Here is a 20,139-nt window from a genome sequence, read left to right as displayed (position 1 = left end):
ACTACTAAAAGCGAAATGATAAGCTGTTTTTTACTGCAGCCTGGATGTATACAAAGAGTAGTAAGGACTGAAAGCATGTTGTATCTCCTATTTCCATATACCTACATTTGATGGATGTAGCATCTCCTAGTTAGGAAGCAAAACTGAAGCTATTTTTTAATAGCCAAACAAAGATGAAGACCCATTTGCATCACTGGTCTTTCTGTCTGTCAGCCTTTTTTATAGATCTGTGTAATTTATATGGATTTTACGTGGCATGGCAAAAGATTATAAGATCAGAGCTGTTCCTGCAAGTGACCTCCAAGTTCTTGGATTGGGTTCCATGGATGTGAAGAGGCAGGCAAGTTTAATTAGGCAGTGTTCTGTTATCCTGTCTCCTTCACTACCTAAATGCATTTCAGGTTCCCATTGTTAATTCTTTAATTCGAGTCTCAGCCAAAGTTAACATAGCCAGAGTTTCTTCTCTGTGGGATGTCAGGAACTTTGTTTGATGAACTAGTCAGAGCATCAGTATATTGGTACATTTCTGCTCCCGGCACTCCATCGTATTGCATCTCAGCAATCTGTAGCAAAGTTGCTTCCATTGTACACTGGGCTGAATATGTCTGTAAGGGATTCTTTCTACAAATTAAGTGTAAATTACTTAAATGAGCACTAATAAAGACATTGGGCTGGCACCTTAGCTAGCGTAAATCTACCTAGTGCTGTATGTGAGGAAGTTCCTATGAAAATACAATTTTCTTCTTCTTTGATGTAGGTATAGATTCATCCAGCTGGTTCGTATTTTAGTTGATTGGGTTTTATGCATCATTCTTCCAGTTTCTCTGGAACCACTCATTCAAGTTTTGATCAGTAACTGTCAATGAATAGTGTGCTATGTTATGACTTTCAAGCAGTGAACGACTTTTAGTATGTAGCCTAAGAAGTTTTAGTATGTAGGCAGCTGTGACTCAACTGTAATTGAACAGGAGACAATATTTTATTATTTGTATTACAGCAGTGTCAGTAGGACACAGTTAGGAGCACGGACTCCATTTCTCAGGCTCTGAACAAAAGTTTAGTTCTTGCCTCCAAAAACTTGCCATTCAACCAGACATTGTGGTGCAAAAACATTTTATCTGTGGTCAAATGAAAGTATCTTTGTTTATCTGCCTATCTGAACAACTATATGATGAAGTGTAACTTTGGGAAGAAGTGGAAAGCAATTTTCACTTAGCCTAAAACAATACTGTGTAATTTTTCCTTATGACGTTGAGTGGTTTCTTGCACTCTTAAACTGTAGCAATGGCTGCTACTGAACCTCAGTTTATCTGGTTTTGGCTTAGACCTCTTCTAATTAATTTATTCTCACTTTATTTGACATCTGCATCCCAAATCTTAGTCTATCTACCTGTCAACCATCAACAACAAAGCTGTTCTTAAAGTAAAATGTTATCAGTTCAGTAGTACTAACTCAGCAATGGAAGCTGGATGTATTGTCAGTTTGAAGAGGGGAAAAAAAAAGAAAAAAACCCAACCCAAAAAAACCCTCAAGTAATAACTTAATTTGGAACTCTTACCTTGTCTTGTTATCTTGATTCAATTTACAGTATATTTTGAGTATACATGTTACAGTGTGTGTGGGGCCACAGGACAGACAAAATTATGGTTGTGCTATTAGAATCAATTTTGCATGGTATTTTTCAGTGTCTCATTATGGGAAGAAGATTTAATTCCAGTCATGTATCAGATCTGTTTGACTTATACCTACCACAAAGTACATACAAGTAAAACAAAATTACTTCAGGCGTCAGGGCTCTAACAACTTTCTGAGCAGGTGCAACATTCCAGATACTTGGCGCAACAGTATACACTGAAACAAACACTATCAGGAGATACACAGGGGAGGTATTTTTTATATATTAAATTTACACAGCAAACCATATTGATTGCAGCAGGTTTCTTGTCAAATCACCTGGAATGATTTAAATAAAGAGGGAATGACTTAAATAAAGAGGGAAAATACTTTGTCAGAATTGAAGGATTGTAATGTCCCAAGGGGTCAGGAAAAGCATATAAATGCTGTTTAATGTTGTGTTTTGTTGTACTACTACAATAACTTCTTCATTATCATTCAAGTTCGGTTATATCTATAGCAAAATTCTAAACATGTTTTCGTAGGGAATATGTTGTCCTTCTAATATCAAAGAAGCTTGTTTGGGTTTTTTTTGTGTTGTTTTCCTTTTTTTAATGGCATAGCTGACTCAATTGTGGTTTACATCCTGTGAAAGGGCTGAAGCCTTTTTATTTGAAATATTGAACAGTAAATGCCTCTTTTATTCAGATCGTCGCAAAGTAAAACATAGGAAGATTCTAGCTCTGATGGACTTCTGCCAAGCAAGAGATAAAATAGCAGCCTTAAAAACCAAAAAACTGGAATTATGGAAATTTTACCCCAGTTTGGGTAAACCCCGAATATCACTCTTCAGAGTGAACATTCTCAGCCAGTGCACGAAACCAAGAAATATTCTCATCGTCAGAGCTCTTCATGTTAAACCTATAAATACTGTCTGAAACTTAGATAATATTGCTGCACATTAAAGCACATTACAATTTGGTTCTAATGACTACAAGGTGTTGGAAGAATTCCAGTGCAATATTTTTAGCAAGTCACAAATTCTCTGAAATTGAAATGTGCTTCAGAGATAGCTCAACTTTGACAAAATGCTGACAGGATCCTAACTGCCAAACACATTTCCTGTCTGGGTGCCTGTCTGGTTCCTTGGTTGTCCATTTGCTGGGATACCTTGTCCTAGAGTCACTTGGGGAGATGTTGAGCGAATTGCCCCTGGTCTGCAGGTTCCAGGCTGCCACAGCTTGCCCCGAACAGGTGCCCTGCACCCTTTTGCAAAGAATGGATAAAGATTTGATACTCCCTCATTCTAAGGAAGAGGAAAAAATAATTCAAGATGTAAAAATTCGCCACATTTAAGAACTGCCTTTTTGTGCACTGTTCTAGAGCATGCATCATGTTGGCAAGTAGATGGACAACTTAAGTTGTTCCGTTGATTTGGATTTAAGTTGCTGTCACCTTGCAGAATCAGGTATTATGTTGCTGCAAGGTAGAAGATTAGTGCTAGCCTTAAATTTTAAATGGAGTGGCGCTAGGAGGTTGGATGACTTGTCCAAGTTATTCAGAAAGTTTCCTTCCAAGGAAGCTGAACTCAGCTCTTCAGCCTTCACCACAGGGTCACCCTGCTTTCCTTTGTGAAACAAAATCAAACAAAAAAAGTGTAGGATCTTTGGGACTGCAGCCTTCCACTGTCTTGCTGCCAGTAGTCTCCGTGTATCTGACAGTCCCTTCACTTGTAATGGAATCAATCATGTTGCAAAATGGAACCACCTTCTTTACACTTGAAGGCTGGCTCCAGGTGCCCGTGTGGGTGTGATGATATGGTTTTGGGTGATGGTATGAGCTGTAACTAAATTAGAAGCTCTGTTCCTGTGCTTTTCAGCTATAAAAATAGGGATCTTGTTATATGCCTTGGTTCAGGCACAAAATGCTCAAGAGGAGCATGTGGGTGCAGATGGGGAAGACTTTTATTTTCTTAGCTCTTAAACTAAAAAATGGTAAGCTTAAATCACCTTTTTCTTCATTGTTGCATTTCTTTTTAGCTTTAACATAGCGTGGCAAAAACAGGAAACATCCACAGAAGTTGCCAGCCTTATCTACAGTAGCGTTTCCCTTCCGTCAGCTGCACTAGCGCTCACAGCAATGATAACTACTGGTATTTTAATTGGTGCCTAGTGTCCTCTCACTGTCAGCATGCCTGGATTATTTGGTAGTCCCAGCTGGTGGCCATGGGCCACTAGGGTTAATAGGAATGCAGGCACAGCTGGTCTGGGTCAAATCCCTGCATGCTTTAGTTTGTGAAAATTTCCGATGGCCTCCAGTATGTGGTGAAAAGATACAGCAGTTAAAAGGTATCTTTCATTATCATGGACTAATTAGGGCTGTCCTAACTTCCTGAGGGAATATGTAGTAATACCCAGTAGCTAAAGAAGATTGAAACCAGGCAGGAGTTATTAGGCTGCAGAGAAGAAAATGTACTTGTTTCTGCTCCTCTGTCCTTTAGCTCCTTTTTGTATCTTAATGAAATGTAACCTGGATGAAAAACAAAGCTGGGAATAAAAATGAAGAAACATTCTCCCTTCTTTGGAGCCTGTACACTTAGCCCCTAAAGGAGGCTAGAAGTGTTTGCTTTCTCATTGTGAAAGTGTGATAACATGGCCTTGCTTTTTAAAATTTGGAGATTTTTTTCCTCTTTTTCTCCTTCATTTTTATTTTATTTCTCACTTGCATCAGTGAGGCTGGTGCTATTTTGCCTGCATCTCTAGAGTGAAAACAGGCTTTGTATTCATGAGCTTCTAATCGGAAGTGATGACAAGCCCTTGAACGGAGCACTGTTGCCCTTGTCCTTATGAAATATTTTATCCTTTCTGATATCATTGGACATGCAACTGTAATAAAGGCCAGTTTCTGCCACTGGGTGTGCGTGTTGATCCCTGTTACCGTTGTGCAGAACACCTCACACTGACATCTGTGGCTGTGCTGAACATGATTTCCTCCATTTCGTGGGAATAAGATGATGCTTGTGCATTATTAAAAGGGCCTAACAAGTTTCCTGGGGAGAGACTGTGAAGTGCAGTGTATAACAGTATTTATGTAATTAACTCCTTGGGATTTCAATGAAAAATACTGCTATTTTGCAAGCATAATTTTCATTTTCTGGCAGCCTCAGAGTAACAAGGAAACTGTAAATTGGACAGAGTCCCTAAGCTGTTGTCTCTGATAGGAAAGGTGGACAATTTTGCTGTCTTGAAGTGATGATTAGCTGGGTTCTAATTGTGATATTAGCATATAACCACAAGCATTCAGTATAATGTCATCAAAGTGTCGTTCCAAGGATAAGGGAGGGATGCCTCTAGCCAAAATCATGACCTTAGAAGCAACTGCTGGAATCTAGTCCCTCCAGACATACAGGAAAGATGAATTTTGCGCTCCATGCTGTGGTAGCCCCCATGAAGCTGAAGCAGTTTCCTATGTGGACATGAATGGGAAGCATGTCATCTTCTGGCTAATTAAAAACTTTTATCTGTATCGTGTTAGTCAGATCACTGAAGTTCTGTCATTTATTAAACTATCTCATAGTCTGTGGCTACTGTTATATGTCAGAAGGTTTAGGAACAAGTTTCACTGTGTCATTTCACATCTGAAACTTTCAAAAATTCTTCTATAGTGAAAAAGAAATTTTGGCTTATTTCCTTACGTTATTGTAGTCTTTTCTTCCCAAATCTCTTGCTCACATAAACATAAGCTTTCTCAGCTGAATATCCTAGTATTGTGAATATAAGGAATCCACATTATCCTGGCATATAATTCATAAGATTTGTTGAAGTGACAAATAATTGACTCTGCACTGAGATGGACAAAGAAAGGTATCAGTTCTTGGCATCGGTGCATTTCCATTGCATGGGGTGAAGAGTCAAATCTGCAAATTTGTCTGGATCATGTGGGCTGTACAGTACTCCTGTGATGTACTTGTACGGAAGATTGTTTTACCTGAAACAATTTAAGGAATTAGACTAGTTACAATGCCTTGGGTATTAGTGATATTGCATCTCATTCTTAATTACGCTACTGTAATTTTAGAGTAATACTATTTAGAAGGAAGGTGTTGGAGCCAGTGTAATGAAGATCAGAAGCTTGCGTAGGATCTATAGCTAAGAGAAACTCAGGTATTTGAGGGTTTGAAATTCCGGTGCTGTCAAATAAAAGCAGAAAGAGGAGAAGTAAATGTATGTTTTAATATTGCTATTATGGCATCACACTATGAACTGGTGTAACACTGTTGACTTCAGAAGATACTCTCACTGTTCTTGTCAAGGATCTGGTCTTTTGAGCCTATGTATGCTCCAATTAATGCTGTTAATATCATAATAAGTTATCTTAATTACTTCTAAAAATGTTCTCTTCGCATTCCAGATGGTACCCTGAATATGATGGGAACTTGCCCAGTCAATTTTGCCTTCCATGGGCTGATAACAATCTGTTTATAAAAGGTTTAAATCCTCTCTTCCTATATTCATGTTCTGCTTTGGCCTTGTTTATTCACAGCTGAATGCCTCTGATTATTTTAGCTGTCATGTGCTCAGTATTTGATGCTTTGCATAGTAGAACTGGTATAAACTGGCTGTGCTATTAGATGTTCAGTGTGTACTTGAGACAATGACCATTTAGCTATCTCATTTCCTTAGCGATATTTTAAAGATTAATCATAGAGAGTGGTGTAAGCCAAGAAAAAGATATTTGAAATAGATCTGAAATTAAGTATTTTTCTTCATGTTGTTTTGCTTGGACTCAATATTTTGATAACTCTGTGCAGAATTCACAACAACCACAATGACTTGGTGTTTGCGTTTGTGTGCCTGAAATTTGGATGAGCAATAGAGCAATTCTCAAATATGCAAGGCTAAATTTGCGAAGTCCATTTCTCGGTCTTTGATGAGGCTGCAGTAAGGAGTCAAATGGTTAATACTGGTGGCAGAAGTGGGTATGTTTCCCTTGGGGGTTGGAGGGGTGGCCACTCGTTTGATAAACCTCAGACAGAGGCCAATGAGTCACTCTACTATAGACTTCCAAGCAGCTAAAGCAACGCCCTCCTTCTGCTGGGGAGATTGCTGTTGAGGTCTGCATGTGAGAAGAAGCTCCTGTTTTTTCAGTTTAGCAGTGTGGGGGGACAGAGGGAAGGCTTTAAAACATCCAGGGGAAGTGTTTGGTTTTCAAGTACTCTTAAGTACAAATGTATTCTTAAAAATCTTTGCCATTGGACTTTGTTTTTCAACTGTTTTGATTGTCATATTACCAATTTTAAAAGAAACATTTTGTAGCCTGAATTTTATATTAAAAATCAAGAAGTGGCCTGAATACCAACACGTTATTGCCTGTGTAAAAAACAAAGCAAAACAAAAAAAACCCAAACAAACAAAAAACACAACAAAACCAAAAAACCAAAAACCCAAAAAACTGAAACCCAAAAACCCCCAAAACAACCAACAAAAAAACCCCAAAACCAAACCAAAAAAACTCCTCGACAAAAACCAAACACCCTCCCACCAACCTTATTTCGTCTATCAAAAGGACATTATATGGTCTCTCTTTCCTTCCTTCAGAGAAACAGGTATAGACAGTGCTGCAGGATGCCTCGTAATGAGTCATGATTCGCTCTTGCAGGTGATATACTAATTCCACCATGGGCGTGAGAGTTGGGAATGGTTTCTGCTCTCTTTCTCTCTGAAATAATAGGTTGGTGTGTTTTGTTTTGGTTTTCTGACAGGCAATCAATCAGTTTTAACTGAGTAGCTTGGAGTGATGAATCATGGGATGACTAAACTTGAAGACGAGGGTTTAGACTGTAGTTTATACAGTTTGTTTAATTGTTTAGTAATACAGCAAGGAAGGGCTGGGGAAATTTTGACCTTACCTGGGGTGGATTTGACTGTATTTTGGGGAGAGCAAGCATGATGTGCATGCTGGCTGCTTGTAATCTGAACATAATGCATTTAAACCCTAAGTGGAGGAGATGTGTGGGAGTGCTCTCTGAAGCTCAGTAAGGCCTGGATTGCCCATATGTAGCTTAAGACAAATCTTTAGAAAAGGTTACCTAGTTGTTGTGTAGGGGAACAGACCTTTGCTGGGCCATGTTTCTCAACAGTTATGCCTCAGATGAATAAAGAGGCCCTTTGAGCAAATACCAGATTTGACAACTGAAATAGTGTTTTTCATGCTTTCATACTCAAGCACAAACTCAAGCCCTCAAACTTGCATCTGAGAAGATGTCAGCGATCGGTCCTGTTTCCTAAATGAATGTTCTGTGCTGTTGTAGCTCTTGAAGTGTACTCTACACCTCCTTGGTTCTATATACACATTTAGTTATTTTCTTGGACCTTTTTCTTATTGCTTGGTCCTTTAGATGTCAGCATGAAGAGAATATTAAATCCTGCCACTCTGATGGGATGTCATTTTCATCTTTAATTACATAAACTTTTTCTATATAATTAAATTATTTGTGTTGTGGTAGAGTCTAGACTTGTCTGTCATAAGTCAAGGTCTCCTAATTCTAGGATTTTCACAAATGCAAACCAAAGAGACTGTATTGCCCGTAAGAAAGACCTTAGACTTACTTCGACCTATCCTGCTTTTCGTGTAGAACTAATATGAAATTACTATAAAATACAGTTTCATCGGTTTTGAAAATGGATTATAGTGCTAGCATCTGAGTCAGAGAAGGCATAAAGTATGTCTGCTTCACCACTTAGTTATTCAATATTACAGATGGAGATGGGATGGCCGTATGCAATGTACTGTCCCCAGGTGACACAAAAGATTTCATTTGGCTGGGTCTGCCTCAAGCTGTCACAGGTGTTCTTATTTCATTTACAATAGCTCCCTTAAAATATAAATGACCGCATTTATTACATCAGCTCTTTTTCCTTCTTTGGAATACCCCAGCTAATGTTACATTACACATAACAAATGTTCTTGCTCCCATGAGAATTAGTTTAATTACTGATGTAGGTGAGTAAAGGATCTATCGTGTCTGAGATGTTAATTTTACCATGCTTTAATTAAGAGGTCAAGTGTGAAAGGCTGCAGAATACCTCCCACTTAAACATGCTGAACAGAATGGTGGGGGATAGAAAGCACTGATATGATGAGGTTTTTACTATCTGTAGGAGTATCGACTTTCCTTATGCATCTCATTACAAGGAGGCTGGCATCTGGAAATACATGCCAACTTTTCTTCACTCGTGTTTTCTAACATTAAAGGCTTTTTCCATCCAGAGTCTTCGAAGCACCAAAACAGCATGTGTCTCCTTTCAAAGGAGGTCACTCCTCGTTACCACTGATTTCCATTAGAAATATCAGAACTGTGTCCTCTTGCTCAGTGTGTTTGAAGAGCAGGCGTGCAACTATCCTACTCCTCTCTGCTCTGGCACAAGGGAGGATGCGGGGCACGTGTTCACCAGAGGACAACGGGCGCCATCATCTCTGAACACGCAGTTGTTTCCTCCTTATGTCACACTGTGAGTGTGGGCAGATTTCTTTCAGCATTTAATTTGAAGTCTTGTTTCTAGCTAACCAAAACAGCAATGAAATGGACTTGGAAAACATTCAGGAAGAAAGCAGGAAAAAATGGGCAGGCAGAAGGAAAGTGTGTCTCATAACAAGATTAAAGTAGACATTAAGAATGCCTTGCAGCAGGGTGCCTGGGACATCCCTGACTGAGCTTGTCATGTTTTCCTGGCAGCTGGAACAGCAATGCTATAGATAGGAGCAGGTCTTCACTGGCCAACATTTGAAGGTTTTCTTGGGATTGACCTGTTGCACTTCTAGAAATACAAAGTAAGCAAATAAAGTAGTACTGTTGTTTTCCAAACAGCTGTAAGGGGGGCAGTTGATGATTTTTATTAACGTCTTTTTCATCCCTTATTGTCTATGTGTATTGCTGATTCATTGAGATGTGTTCTTGCGATGTGTGATAAAGAAAGTTTCTTTTCAGAAACTTATCCTTTTTCTTGTATTTTCTGTTGCTGTTTTCTCTTTTCTGTGGTGGTCGCTTCTCTTGCTTTTAAAGGAGAGTAACTGTTCAGCTATGCCACTGCCTTCCTCTGCATCCCTGGAGGAAGACTGGTTAATGCTGGAAAAACACAGAGTTAAATATTAACATACACTACTGAATGTTCCCACTGAAAAAATCAGGAACATTTCCAAGCAGTGAAAACAGATTTTTCCTTTCCTGTCATTAAGTTTTGCTGCTTAACTTCTAAAACTACAGCTTGCTTGGTCATTTTCACATGGTTAATAGTTAGAAATTGGGAGTTCTCTATTTCTTAAGTGCTCTCACCCGGGCTGCTTCTCCTTACCAGGTGATAGACTTAGGCAAAGAATCTCATGTGGTGAACTAGTGCTGGAATGTAAATTAAGTTTTTTCAAGGTAAGAGGTTGATTATTTTTTTCCTCTTCCCCCTGTACTTTGGCTTGGAAATGGAAGTTTCTTTGCTTGCTCTTTTAGTCAGAAAGGCAATGTTAGTAAGCGTTGAGATTTGATATTGGTGCTACAGTAACTCCTTAAGGCGCACTCAGAATTGGGGTTCCTCATGGGTTATTTGTGTTAGCCGAGGACCTAATTATCTAAGGCTGCAAATGCAGCATTTTCTTCTGCTGACTTGAAATGTCACCACCAGTCTCTGCTGAGATAAAAAGATACACAAAGGAAATAGTTTTGATGAAGATGAGTCCTTCACTCCTAAGAGTCTGATGTTTTCAGAACACGTATTTATTCTGTCTTGCTGGTTGTCTCAGGTGTCGAGACTTCTGCCTCAGTGCACTGGGAATCCCTGCTCAAGGTGTTAAAGCTCTAATCTTTGCTGAGCAGCTCAGATATCAGCTGTGGTGAAGCAGGAGCAATAAAGCCTGTGACCCTGAACTGGAAGGTCTAGGGGTTTGTGGGGTGGTATTGCTGAAGCTTCTCTGTATATGTAAAAACCATGCATGATGATACGGAATTAATCCTTCAGAAATAAAATTATGTTTTTTGTTTTAATTCCAGTTACTTGTGTTTGCACAATAGCATCCCAAAGCAAGAGGTCTTGGCATTTGCATGAGGCATGTGCTTCTGCCCCCAAACAGCCAGTAAGATAAGTCAATAAAAACAAGCCATGCAAGGCATGAATTGCTTAGAGGTGGAAGAGACCTATTAGTCTATCAAGCCCTCCCGCATGCCAGTGAAGAATTGCTTCAACTGGATTTGCTTTAGAGGATGGATGAATAGCTCAGTAAAATACAGGGTCATATTTTCTGTATGATATGATGGAAGGCCTTCTGTGCGTCAGTTCTCACATGTCCGTCTAGCTTTGAACCTCAGAAGCAGCGATATCCCAGAGAAATTTTTTCCAGGCTGTTTCATTTAAAGTGTAACAACGGTTTGAACAGAAACTGTTCTGATTGCACAGATGTGCAATTTTGCTTTGTGGGGTGTTTTTTATCTCATCAAAGGAGGACAAGAAGAAAAAGCAAAAATCTGTGAGTATGGCTATCTATGAGAGCGCAAGTGTGTGTGTGTGACAGCGTGAGAGGTCTGTCCATGTTCTATCAATTGTGAGAATAAAATGGCTACTCTGCCTGACCGTAGGGAGGAAATTTTACAAAGGCAACACATTGCAAAGAGAACAAAGGCCTCACTGCGTTATGGCTCTGTGCGACACTGTTAACACTGAAGCAAGCTACCATTTCCTATTAAAGTAGTGTCTCGCATGTTCATGAAACAGAGGCTGTAATGCAAAGCGATTTAGCTTACTGGGAGCTGATGCATCTAGTTCTGGCACAGACAGATGAGATCTCTGTGGTCAAAAAGGCAGACAAACACATTGGTGCTGGTGTTTTAAGCAGCTTCATCTGGTGACTGGACAGGGAATTGCAGGCACATTTGTTTCATTGCGTTAATTTCTTGCATTCTTCCCCTTTTGTCTGTTATTGTTTTCTTACCGGTATTTGTATTTGAATAGAAAAAGAACTCTGTGGTAAATGATGTGCATGCCCCACTTCTTTCCAGGCCTGACATGTTTATATATACAAAGAATTATGGAGGAATTAAAGAGAGGACCAAAGAAGCTCAGAAATTCTTTGGAAGAGCTTGTCAGATTTTTAATTAATGGGCATATAGCAGAGGGAGTGAAATCTGTTGCTCAATACCATAATAGGCAGTGCAGTGCTGCTGCCTCTCTCTGTCATCCTTAACAGACGGATTTATTTTTGGTAATGAGACATTTATCTCCTTTGCATCTATTAAAAGCCAGTTCTAGTGTCAGAAATCAGTTGGAAATAACATAAAAAAGTTTAGTGGTGAAATGTGTTTCTTTTGGATGCTTGTCACAGCTCCATCAGATCCTGGGGATCCTTTTTCACTTTATTTTGGTGTATTTTTGCCTTGCTGTAACTTGCATTTCCAGATGATTTAGGTATTGTTCCAATAGCACCAAATAATGGTGTGATTATTTAGATGGTGTAAAAAGTCTTAATGGAATTCATTTCAGGGCAATAATTAATATACTGTTGGTGTAAATAATAGTTTTTCAACACTTTCCTGTGTGCGTGGACCCTTTAGGCCTTTTTGTTAGCTGCAGATCCCCGCCTACCTGACTTAAGCCTATTGAAAGTAAACTTGCTTTTTTTCATGAGAATCCTTGAAGCAGTCCACAGAAAACCATGGGTAAGTGGCAGGGCAGCCTGGTTCAGCTCACCTGGTGCCGTAGAGGAGGAGTCCACATAAAAGTAATTGTGGTAAAAGAACGCCATTAGTCAAAAAAATGTGGGCTCTGCATGTATTTCTGGTCCTGACGCAATTCAGTTAGGAAAGTATTTTCACACTTGTGGACTGAGTAATTAATGTCATACTTAAGCAGGTCAACAAGCAGACCACTTTCCTTAATCTGTCCATAGAAAAGCATGTGTGGGTTCTAGTTGAATGCAGTGGGGGCTTTGTAGGCATTTGTTTGAAATTTGTTTTCAAGCTATTCTGTAGCATTCTGCAGGTAGGATGTAATTTTCCTAGTGAGGTCTGAAGTGCTTGGCAACTGCTGAAAAAACAACTACCTTCTTTTAGGTTTGTAAATAAGATTTCTTTAAAGAAGCTGTCTGGTGCCTCTGTGCGCCTCAATTTTGTTAGCTATAAAAAAGGGGAAACAGCCAGGATATCAGAAGGGCTTGCTGATACGAAGTGACCCAGGAGCTTATTCCAGGAAGTTTATTTTCAGAAAGTGTTGAGTATTCATACTTTGAGAACCCTTTAAAGTATTTATAATTCAGACCAGACATTCCTTTCAGTCTTGGTTGATATCCATCTCATAAAGGTGACATAAGACTAAATAGATTGATGAAAGGAATGTTTTGACTTTTTAGCTGATAAAGTGCTAATTATAAGAGCTGCAACCCGTGTAGTAACAGAACCACAGATAGCAAACATTGAGAGGTTACTATTCCAGAGGAGTTATGTCATCCAGCTCCACGGATGAAACATCTTTTCCATGGAAGAAGTTGCCTCCTACATGGAAGGGATTCTCTTCTATACTGTACAAATCCTACAATTGTCCTTACCTACCCATTTCCTTTCACTCTTCCGTTCGTGCACAAAAGTTATTCTCCTCATTTGGCTTCTGCCGCAGGCTCTATGTCTGTGTACTATAAACAAATGCTACCCTTTCTTCCCCCTATTCTCCTACACATGCTTTTGAACAACTCTGGTTGCTAGGATTGCAGCCCTCATAAGGCTACAGCGAGGGGAAAAGTGTCCCTTCATCATCAGCTTCCTTTTGCAATCTTCTGTTCTTCTCTGCATTACCTAAATAATTTTTTCAAAAGGCACGTTTGTTGTAAGACTTTTCAACAGCAGCACTGCTGCTGTGCTCCTTGATGCTCTTCCTGGCTTTTTGTTTAAAAAGGCATGGGAAGTCAGCGACTAAGTTGGGGAAAATTATTTCGTTTCAATGTATGCTGTGAGTTAAACCTTCAGTACCTTGCAGAGGGACTACTTTCATTTGTGATGAAAAGGGACGAGTGCTCCAAAATGGCAGAGGCAGTGACACTCTGTTCTGTTCCTTCTCCTTCCTCTCTTCTCCCCTGCACTCAGGTTTTACAGACCTGGATGCCGACTCTGTGATGCGTCACGTACACTGCAGAACTGGGCATGTTTCTCCTTCACAGGAGGTATGTGGAAAATAACAGCCTTTCCACTATTTCAAGTGGCACAGCAGCTGTCCTTTGATGTGCCAGACGAATTTTTGCAGGCAAGAATTGACACTGGGTTAAGACTCTTGCGGGTAGAAGGATGGATACACATGCTCTTTGTTTTCTAATAAACATGCGCTTCTGTATAGTGTGAGCAGTGATACTTATTTTTTATTATTTTTATTTTTTAATGTGGATCCTGTTTGTCAGCATGCTTGAGCTACAGAGTTCAGCTCCAGAAAGTTGTAGTGCTTATTCCAGGGATGTCAGTGTAGCCTGTCCTTACAAGAGTTACAGAGTGCAGTCATTCTATGTAAATCCTTAATCTATGTAAATCCTTATGTAAATCTATGTAAAACCTTAAGTTTGAAATGCCTTCATAGTGGTCAAAATAGTACAGGATAGTACCAACTTGTCTGGAGCCCACTGGATCTGTTTCAGAAGGCAGGAGTTCATTTTGGAAGAACCCGTGTTTCCTTGGGTCTTAAACCTTTGCCTGAAATATTCAGGAGTGAGCTGTTTAATAAGAAAGCTGCAGTTGAATGATCCTTCTTGATCAAAAGGCATGGCACGCAGTTATGATGAAGAGTGAAGTTTTGAACAGCCTGACACCGATCGCTGCATCCCAGTAGCCTGGCTGATCCCTACCTTGCCTTTGTCACCTTGTGAGAGCGGGCACTGCTGAAGTCCTGCCTCTGTGTCACTGAGCCATGTGCTCTGGGGAAGGAAAGGACGAGGGGCAGGAAGACACATCATTCACCTGAAGATACGATGAGCCTAGAGAGGGGCAGACGTTCAGCAGTCAACACTCAGTGCAGTAAATTCAGGACAATATTTGCTCCATCAAAATCAAAGAAGAACAGGGAAATGTTCTACCCTTTCTGTCATGGAGTAGCTCATATTAGGGTACAAAACATCTCTGTTTAAGCTTCCACCTGGGTTTTGCATACAGGAGACTGTCCGGATTTGTTGGATACATGCTCTCGCCCAGGCCTTCTAACTTGTTTCTGCTCAAATGCTTAACAGATGTCACAAAAGTATTGGCTGGGAGGTCGAACAGAGCACGGGGGAAAAGCGAAAAGCTCATGGTGAACAGTAATTAAGAAGTACTGCAAAGGGTGGTTTGGGAGGAGCCAATGAAGTGCAATAGTTATGAATGAGACTTCTGCACAAGATGCAGGGAGAGTTGCCCAAAATATCTCCTTCTACCTCCAGCACAACTTCCAGTATTGCAGCATCTTTATTGATGGTATCTAGGATATGTACTTTTGCTGCTCCTACCTGGATATCTGAATATTTCACACTTGTAAGTCATTAAGTAAATTTACTTGAGCACTAAAATAGTGCCTGAGTCAAAACATATGTTCTGTACATCTTGCATACTACTTAATTTAAAAGTTAATAATTCAAATACTGTACTCTCATCTTGCTCAAGCTGTTTGGAAGCTGCATGGCTGCCTCCTAAGCAAAAGTTAGACCATTGCGCTTGCCAGAAAGGAAATCTGTGCATATTTTGCCCTCACCAGACCATTTCGCAGGGAGCGGGTGGCATCCTGGGTACTTTCTTCAAGCTGTAAATCAACAGTTTATAGGCAGAATTTCATTTTGCTGTTGCTGCCTTTCTAGCTGTTAGGAATGTAGTTGCAATGTGTATCTGATCCTCAGGGATATCCGTAGGAAGCATGCGTTAGTGATTGAACTTAATTGGACTCTCAATGAATTTCTTCTCCATTGCAAACCAATGAAAACAACAGTCCTTTGGCGCTCTGAATTAACATTAGATAAGTAACTCTGACGTAAACCGTTCTTACCTAATGGTAACACTTACTATTACTGCTATTCATAATAATGTTTGCTCCAGTATACTTAGGCATTTTGCGGTCTTGTGGTGTATGGAAAGTCCATGATTTTCCTTGAGCAATCTTGCTGGAATCAGGGTTATGTGTATCTCACTGTTCTTAGCCTTTGACTCTACATTCTAGCCAAAAACATCCAGGACTTTAAGAGGTCTGACTTTTGTTTTGTTTCTGTTTTCAGAGGCTTTTATTTCTGAAGCGTGGCTGAGGGTAGGGCATGATTTGAGTAAAAAAGCTTTTGTGCAGGTAAACAATCCAAGTTTGACACGTTACAGGTGACCTGTATTCAGCATTTGCCCTTCATAAATTAATGTGGGGGGTGGGGGGGAATAGTAACCTTTGTGTAACAGCACCAGCCTTAGAGCATGAGAAAGTTAGATTATCACTTGAGTGGCTTTGATTGGTCCTTTGGCTAAAAGATAGGCATTGGACAGAGGATTTGATCCAGAGTAAGTATAGGATAGAAAGAGATGGTACAGCTGTGCCACTCTTCTTTCTTTATTAGAGTTCATCTGTGGGGATGTCAGCACATCATAGCGCCTAAATTGGGAAGAATATTGTTACTGTTCCCACTTTAGAGATGGTAAGTGAGAAATTAAGTGCTGAATGACACAGGAAGACAGCCAGCCAGGCTAGGTATGCAGGCAAAATGTCTCTGCTGGTGGAAGGGGCTTTAGGGTATCAGTGGTACCACATGACACCTGATTGGCATACTAAATGGTGTTATGGCATGGTTATGAGTTGCACTATCCAGTGTGGTGGACTTGATCTATTAAATGTTGACAAAAATGAGGCTCAGAACCTGAGGAGATGAGGAGAAGAGGGATGGAGGTGTTCCTAGAGCACTATTCCTTACTTCTGGGCTCAAGTAACTGGTGAGGTGGGTTGCTTTCTGAGGAGAAGGAAGAGGTAGGAAAGCTGATAGGAATTCTACTTACTCCCCAGAGCAACATTGTGGGGAGGGAAAAATCCCTGGTCGCTTGGAGTACCCACAAGAACATATCAACATGTCTTGTGACTGAGAAAGGAACAGTAGAATAGAAAAATCGTGGTGTGCTGCGCATCTAGTGTAGAGCAGCTCCCCAGAAGGGCTTCTACTGCACAGCATGATGGACTAATATTTGATGTGAGGGGTTACCTGCCAGTGTAGGCAGGAGCTCTTCCAGTGACAGAAGATGTGTTGGAGAGATGTTTGGTTTTTTCCCCTCCTGTTTCAGGACTACAGCTGTCCTGACTCACATGAGGACTTCGAGGATGAGAAAGGGAACTTTGGACATGACAGATCCAACTGAATGAATACTATTCATCCTATAGTGCCCTTCCCACTGGGTAGAAGCTGGTGTCTTTTCCCCATCCAAAGGTACCTATGGATCTACCATTTGAGAAGCAAACAAGATAGCAGTGAGGGACTTTTCGGTTTCAAAAAGCACCTTCTTCTGTATTGAGAACAGGCAGCTTTTCATTGGGAGTATATAGAAGGTGTAAACATTCCCTTATCAGGATCCAAATACAATGATGATGCAAAACTGTGAGCTCTACCTGTCCTGAGGTTCTGTAGCATGGAGTGAAAGACGGCTTGGAGTCTGGGCCCTGCTTGTATATCATTCACACTGGACTCAGAGAGTATGAGTTGAATTCTGCCACTTGCTGGTATTTCTAATCATTTATCCTTGGCAGCAGCAGAGAATGAACTTCCCAGCTGCTATTGCCTGCTTTTGAAAACATGTAGAGAAGGGCCTGTTGCAGGTAGGGAGATTGGCAGGTGAGTTCCCACGATATGGCCTTGTTGAGGTGAGAAAAACTTGGATTTAACCTTGAGCAGAGATCCTGATACCTGATCTTCTACAGGGCTTAGATCTCATTGAAATACTCTAAATAGCTTCTGCAGATCTGTCTTTCTGGGCAGCTCTGCTCTCAGTTGAGACCTGCAGGAAGAGACAGACAAAGGCCAGCCTCTTCGGGCAGGAGGGAGCACTTCCCTGAGAGACTGCAAGATGGAGAAGGAGCAGCATAATGACCACAGGCGGAATCTGTCTCTGGCACACACACTGTATCCCTACATATAGGTATCCACAGGCTGCGTCCTTGGCAAGGAGGAAGACACCTGACTAAATAGCGATAGCCAAAGTTGTGAAGCAGATTTCTCTGTACGTGAGAACTTTTGTCCTAGCAGTCCTGACTCACACGTACCTTTGTATCAAACACAACATACTAAGAGTAGTGTTAGAACATTTGTATACATCAGTCAAGCTGTCATTTATGTGACAAGCTAGGAGAATTTAACTGTTTACCACCTTCCATGGTATTTTTAGAATGTTTAGAACACTCTTGAAAAATTTCAAAGATGATGAGTAGAAGTTACTCTGTATGAATTGCATACGGTGTTTTCATATTTGGCTCTCTTTTAACCTGTTATGGAATCTAATACTTTCTTGTCACCAAGTGAGCCTGTGTCTGATACGTTACATCAAAACATATTCCTGTCTCCAAATGCTAACAGCAGCACATTCAGTTCTCTGGGTTTCAGCAGCTAAAGTGGGTGTTGCAGGAAGTTTGGCACTGTTACCCTGCAGAATAATAAACAGATGATGTTGCCTTGAGTTTCACATAGACATGGAGGCTCTTGCCTCAGAAAAGATGATTCATGGACAAATGGTGACTCTTAGTTTAAAAGATAACAATGCTAGTTGAAGTAGATGGGCTACAAATAATTGTTAAATTTTCTAGCAGACCCCAGAATGGTGGTTTCTTTTGTTTTAGACTGAGATGTTTTATAGTTCATTTTTCTAATGGCTGTATTAGATTATTGTATTCTATAACACTTACTGCTTTTTTCTTTTTCAGGAGGAGTCCAGGACGTACCTGTAGAGCTGTGGCTTCTCTTTCTCCAAGCTCTGCCAAAGGTATGTACTTTACACACAGTTACTCTCCCAAGTATTCATCTCAAATGCAGTATGGAAACTTTCAGAAAAGTGAGTTTCAAAGCTGTTGGCAGAAGAAGACTAATTCCTTGATTTTTTGAATGCAAGATTTTAAACAGAATACAAGGATCTTCCCCAGAAAATTGCACTGAATCAGAACTAAGCTTGGGAATTCAGGTTAATGCGTACAACAGTGGCTATCCTGCTTGTACTGACTGTTGCAAGCAATGTTCAAGATTGGGGGCCTGGTAATGGATAAACACGTGGTTTCAGAGGCTCTGGAACATGAACAGAGCTATTTAATAGTAGGTCTACACTTCAAAATCATGGTCAGTGTCTGTTAATTAATATGATTCCCCAACGTTATGGTCTAACTCGGTTATCACTCCTGGGCAAATAATGTGGCATAATGGAAGCACTGTGTCCTTCCCTTGCTGAGTCTGTGAGTCTTCCTAGCTCTCTGTAAGAAGGTCTTGTTTTCTAATGAAGCACTGAATCAAGTTGTGCTGCTCCTCGTCAGCAGCTTGGTACCTGAAGCAGTTTTACCAGGAGAATTGCCTGACATAGAGAAAGTGCTTTCAGCAGATGTGTAAAATGTTGACCTAAAAATAGGATAACATAGTAAATAAGAACCTGATGTTCAAAGGTTCAAAGCTGTCCCTGCTGTCTAGTTTGTTGTATAACTTGGAAGAACTGAAATAGCTTTTGTGGCGATAATTGTTAACATATGAGTGCAGAGTTAAGAATAAAGAATAGTGTTTTCCTATAAATGTCACTGTAAAAGCCCATAATATTTTACATGACATTTCTATGTTTTTTCAGAACTAATGCAAAGAACTATGTAGCCTAGTTATTAATTTCTATATAATTCAATAGGACACTGTAAAATTCCTGAGTAAAATTCTGTTTTCTGATGAATTCTACATGTCAGCTTGACAGTGTCTGCCTAGTAGCAGAGAAAGCAATGTATGATGAGGAACAGTGGGACTTATTTTTTTTGTTTGGGTATTTTTTTTGGTTTTTCTTCCTTTTGAGCAGAGGGTGGGATGTGATTCCTTTGAACTATTGCACCACATAAGCTTTGACTACTGCAATTTGTACTCCCCGCTGTACCTTATAAAGGTATGCCCACCCCTTTGTAGCTGGAGCTGATAGTACCCCAGGTTCTCAGGGAAGGTGCTGGTTCTCTCTTTCAGTGTCCCAAGAATGTTTTCTAGTTCTGCATTTGGAAAGCCAGATATTCCCTGACCCTGTGTGAACTCACCAATGCCTTTCTCCCTTCATAGACCCCTCTTTTCAGTGTGGAAGAAAGAACTGAGAATAATTCAGAATTAATTTATGGAAAGTTTTCCCAAGTAATTCTCAGCCACCCATGGGCTTTCCTGGAAGGCTGGTATACAATAGGCCTTTGTCTCCAAATGGATTTATTTATTATTTTTGAATCTAAATGCCTAGCTTGACCCCAATCTTAAAGGGCTTTTTAGTTCCTGAGGCTTAGCTGTTCATCCTTGAAACCTTTTGAAGAAGTGACTCTTCT

The 20,139-nt window shown here is 40.2% G+C and overlaps 1 protein-coding gene across 30 annotated transcripts in view; it reads left to right on the top strand.

Annotated features, from left to right (window-relative positions):
• The window catches only part of SORBS1 (sorbin and SH3 domain containing 1), a 174,393-nt gene that overhangs the window by 24,039 nt on the left and 130,215 nt on the right, over nucleotides 1–20,139 (top strand). For all 30 annotated transcript variants that reach the window (XM_063338897.1, XM_063338896.1, XM_063338888.1 and 27 more), the window contains exon 2: nucleotides 18,526–18,584. The gene's annotated coding sequence lies outside the window, so the exon portion shown is untranslated. The remainder of the gene's footprint in view (nucleotides 1–18,525; nucleotides 18,585–20,139) is intronic.

The sequence above is a fragment of the Chroicocephalus ridibundus genome, chromosome 6 (genome assembly GCF_963924245.1).
Source record: "Chroicocephalus ridibundus chromosome 6, bChrRid1.1, whole genome shotgun sequence".
Classification (NCBI taxonomy): Eukaryota; Metazoa; Chordata; class Aves; order Charadriiformes; family Laridae; genus Chroicocephalus; species Chroicocephalus ridibundus.
Note: the sequence above shows the minus strand (reverse complement) of the source record. Positions and strands in the feature narration are given on the sequence as shown.